Genomic DNA, 5001 nt, shown 5'->3' with positions numbered 1-5001 from the left:
AAGCAAAGTTACATATGGCTGAACAGTAAATCCATACTTAATAGCTTTAGTTTCTTTTTGGTCGTATATTTCTTTCAACTGAGCAGCATTCTGTAAAAAAATATTGAAAATTATAATAAGCATTTTTTTTTTTTATATATTATTCATCATTATTACTCACCTTTATAAAGCAAATAAAACCTTCCAAGACTTCTGTGTACGAAAGTCTCCAATTTTCACTTTTTTTCTTTTTTTGCAAAATTCTTACAGGATGACTTGCTTACTGTTAAAGATGGAAATATTCTCGGAAGAAGACTTAGAGCAGGTACATAAGCATCTGCAATTTGAATTAATGTTAAAAGTTATGACTTATAAATCCAAGAGCCAGGCAAGGCCCTGCCCCACGTGCAGTCATCTTCGGGACATCCCTACACCAATGGAAGCTGACCCTACGGCCACTCCAAAGGCGAAACCAAAGAAGAAAAAGAACCCCCGCAAGGCTACACAGCCAGGGCTCACCCCCTCCAAGTCTGATACGGGCACCCAGGGAGCCTCCACCTCAGGGGCCCCTGAACAGTGGTCTGAAGTAGTAGGGAGGAAAGCCGCCCGGAGAGCCAATAAGGCTGCCCCTGATGAGCCCTCCAGGATGGATTTCCCCCCCTCCCAACTTCCAGGTCAGCTCCAAGGAGGCTACCTCCGATGAAGAACTCGGCTCTTATTATCAAGGTTCCGACCGGCTCCTCATTTGAGGAGACAGTTAAGGTCATCCAGGAGTCAGGGGTAAACCCTGACGACTTCGGAGCCACGGTCACAGGAATGAGAAAAACCAAAGCGGGCGACATTGTCGTTGACCTGGGCAAAAGCCGAAAGTCCAGAGAGGCAGCCGTCCCGTTGAAGAAAGCTCTCACTGAAAAGCTAGCTGGTGCCATAGTCACTGTGGCAGCTTCTGGTACCTTAGTAGATATGGAGGTCATTGACCTCGAACCCACCTCCACCGCCGAAGATGTTCTCGCAGCACTAAAAAGCGCTTTCCTGGCGTCAAGCAAAGGTGACAAGCAAATTGAGTCAGCAGTCAACGACATTAAGGTCACCTCCATGTGGAGGTTGAAGAACGGGCAGCAAGTAGCCAAAGTTAGCGTGCCAAGGCGGGCAAAACCAACAGAGGTCAATAGAGTACGGGTAGGATGGACGAGCTGCAGGCTTAGAATTCGCCATCCTGAAGCCACCAGGTGCTTCAAGTGCCACGGCTTCGGTGACTCCCAGGGTAGTTGTTCGGGACCGGATTTGAAAGACTCTTGCCGCAGGTGCGGGTCAAAAGATCATAAGGAAAGAGATTGCTCCGAAACAACAAAGTGCGTCGCCTGCGATCGGGCGGGGTACAAGTCAGGGCCCCACAGACCCGGCACGGCTGCTTGCAAGGCCAGGTGTGCTGCCGAGTCCTGGCGCTCCAGCAACCGTCGCAATGATTAACTTCTTACAAGTAAATTTGAATGGGTGCTGGGCTGCTCAACAGCTACTGGATCAGACGGCCGCCCAAAAAAACATCGACGTCCTCATACTGAGCGAACCATATGCAAAGGGACAAGTTGGGGGCAGGATGTGCCATAGCCTTGACCAAAAAGCCTCCGTAGGCACCACCTCTGGAACTGGATTTGTCCACGACGACTCTGGGTCTGAGAATGGCTTCGTGTGGATCAAACTGATCGACCTCATCGTTTTCAGTTGCTACTGGAGCCCGAACACCACCCTGGCTGAATATGAAACCTTCCTGGGGGACCTAGACCAGGCCATTCGCGCCAGGGGAGACACCAGACTAATTGTCGCAGGCGACTTCAACGCTTGGAACGTAGAATGGGGCTCCCGGTCGGACAACCCGAAAGGCGAACTCCTCTCAGACCTGGCGGCGAGCCTTGACCTCATCCTTGACAACGTTGGAGACACCCCTACCTTCGTTCGGGGGGACGCCACCTCCATCATCGACGTCACCTTCTCAAGAGGAGTTGGGGTTTGCGGGTGGTCGGTCCTCGATGAGCTTAACCTAAGTGATCATGCTTATGTGGCTTTCTCGGTTGACCCCCCGCGCGCTGACCCTCTCCCGCGATGGCCTCAAGCTGATGCACCACCCGGCTTCCATCCTGGTTGGGCTCTCAAGAAGTTCGACCGCGAATCTTTCTACCGCCACGTCACCTCGAGGCCCCTCACCCTGAGCCGGGTTGGGGTGGGTGAGGGAAGAAGTCCTGCGGTCAAAGCAGCTGAGTCACTTGACAACTACATCTTCGAAGCCTGCGACGCTTCAATGCCCTTGAGATCCCCACGGCCTGGGGGGAGGAGGCCAATGTACTGGTGGACCGATCACATCGCCGACCTCAGATCAAAGGCCCTCTCCCTACGCAGGACCTATCAGTCTCGCCTCAGAAGATACGGACCAGATGGGGCAGCCGAGGCGAAGGTCAATTTTTCAGCAGCTAGGAGAGATCTAAGAAGAGAGATCCGAAAATCAAAGGAACAATGGTGGAGGGACCTTTGTGCACAAATCGACATTGATCCTTGGGGTCAGCCCTGCAAGCTAGTCATGAAAAAGTTTGGTGACGGCTCCTCTAGACTCGCTTCTAAAGGGCGCGAGTTGGCAATCGCAGACCATCTCTTTCCTGCCGCTCCAGTCACCGACTGGGACCTCATGCCAGAGCCAGCGATCAGGAACATCTTAGACAACTTCGACCCCGATGCTGATGAGTTGATATTTAACAGGGTCATTCCAGAGTTCACTATAGATGAACTTATGATGGCCACAAAAAAAATGTCTAATGGTAAGGCAGGGGGCCCGTCTGGCATACCCAATGAAATATTGAAGAGGATCGTAGTCGCTCGTCCCGGAGCCACTCTGAATATCTACAATGAGTGTCTCAAGGCGCTCACTTTTCCCTCCAACTGGAAAAAGGCTAAGCTGGTACTACTGCACAAGGGTCCGGGCAAACCGGTCGAAGCCCCTTCTAGCTTCCGCCCTATCTGCCTCCTGGACACTCCGGGCAAGTTACTTGAGAGGCTTCTCATTCAGTGGCTGGATGCACACCTAGACTCTAGCAGGTCAGGGCGTGCCTCAAATCAGTTTGGTTTTCGAAAGGGAATATCAACTGTGTCGGCTGTCGAGGTTGTTACAAAACTTGCCTCCCAGGCGGCTTCTGGTACCTGGAGGCAGAAAAAGCTTCGCGTCTTGGTAACACTGGACGTTAAGAACGCCTTCAACTCCCTTCAGTGGCCGGTCATTGATGAAGCCCTGAGGAACAAGGACACTCCGGAGTACCTGGTGCTCATGATCCGATCATGGCTATCAGATAGACTGCTACTCGTTGGAGATCAGAGGAACACAAAAACAGTGACGTGCGGTGTCCCGCAGGGTTCGGTTTTAGGGCCTACCCTGTGGAATGTGGCCTACGACTACCTGCTGGACATGGAAGTATCACGGGGCGTCCAACTGATCGGCTTCGCAGACGACTTGGCAGTGGTTGGAGTTGCCAAGACGGGGGAGGAGCTGGAGGATCTGGTTAATCCTACCCTCGAGAAGATCGATCAATGGATGACAAGTAGAGGGCTACAACTAGCTCATCACAAGACCGAGGCCATGATGCTGACAAAGAAGTGGGCCTACAACCAACCTCGTCTCAGCATCGGAGGGTCCCCAATTCAACTGAGCAGCCAACTGAGGTACCTAGGTGTCATATTGGACTCGCGGCTCTCCTTTGTAAAGCATGCCGAGACTGTAGCAAAGAAGGCGACCAACTCAGCCCTAGCCCTCTCGCGGCTAATGCCAAACATCAGCGGCCCTTGTCAGTGGAAAAGAAGACTTCTGGGGACAGTAGTTGAGAGTCAACTTCTTTACGCCGCTCCAATATGGTCCGCAGCGGCAAGCTCCACGGCCAAATCAAGAAGAATCCTAAGGCGTCCTCAGAGAGTTGCTGTCCTTAGGGCCATTAGGGCCTACAGGACGGTTTCAGATGAGGCTGCCTTCGTGCTAGCCAGCATGCCTCCAGTGGATCTCCTAGCAGAAGAAAGGTCTAGGATAAAAGCCAGACAGGCTGAAGACCCTGCACCGGGCGCTCCTCCGCCTTCAAGATACAACATTAAGAAGGAAGAGAGGATGGTCACCATCGCCGATTGGCAAAGGAAATGGTCAGAAACCGGCAAGGCGTCTTGGACCCGTCGTCTTATTCCGAACATCGCAAGATGGGAGAATATGATGACCCCTAGGATCCCTTGGTCATACCACATGACGCAGGCTCTAACCGGACATGGGTGTTTTCAGTGGTATCTGCGCCGCATGGGCAGGGCTCTTAACCCTCGCTGCATGCACTGTCAGTGCGGCTCAGACACGGCTGAGCACACCATCTTCCACTGCCCGAACTGGGACAGCCTACGAGACGAGCTACGCGCTCGACTGGGACACTCTCCCGAGGTCACCGACTGCGAGAGCATACTGTGCGGCCCTCTCTTCGAGGACCTTCCAATGGAACAGGCAGATAAGGCGAAGGTTCTCAGTGAGGCAGAAGAGACCTTCAGACTCTTCTATAAAATGGTAGAAGAGATCCTGACTCTTAAGGAAATCGAAGAAAGGGCGCGACAGGCGGCAGACTGAATTTACAGAACGAGAATCGAGAGTGGCGGGCTTAGGCCGGCTCAAGAAAAGGCACAGGACGAGAAGTCTAGGATGGCTGGTTTTACCGGTCCGAGAAGACGCAAAAGCAAAAGCTAAACTGACCAAACAATATGTAGGGTCGGTCTGGGGCCTGCCCCGGCTGTCCTAGGCAGTCACGCTAATGAAATAATGGGAAAAAAAAAAAAAAATGTAAAAAACGTAAGCTGTGTAAGGCATCATGGAGTCCGCGGTATGTACATTTGCATGTACAAACTGCGATTCATGCGAGCCGGAATAAACGATGTAAACTATAAATAAACGATACTGCATGGGGGTCAAGTAATGTGATAAACGTGCGTCTCCCATGTAGTGGTGCATTACCAAAAAAAAAA

The sequence above is a fragment of the Acyrthosiphon pisum genome, chromosome X, assembly GCF_005508785.2.
Source record: "Acyrthosiphon pisum isolate AL4f chromosome X, pea_aphid_22Mar2018_4r6ur, whole genome shotgun sequence".
Lineage (NCBI taxonomy): Eukaryota > Metazoa > Arthropoda > Insecta > Hemiptera > Aphididae > Acyrthosiphon > Acyrthosiphon pisum.
This window is presented reverse-complemented; position numbering follows the sequence as displayed.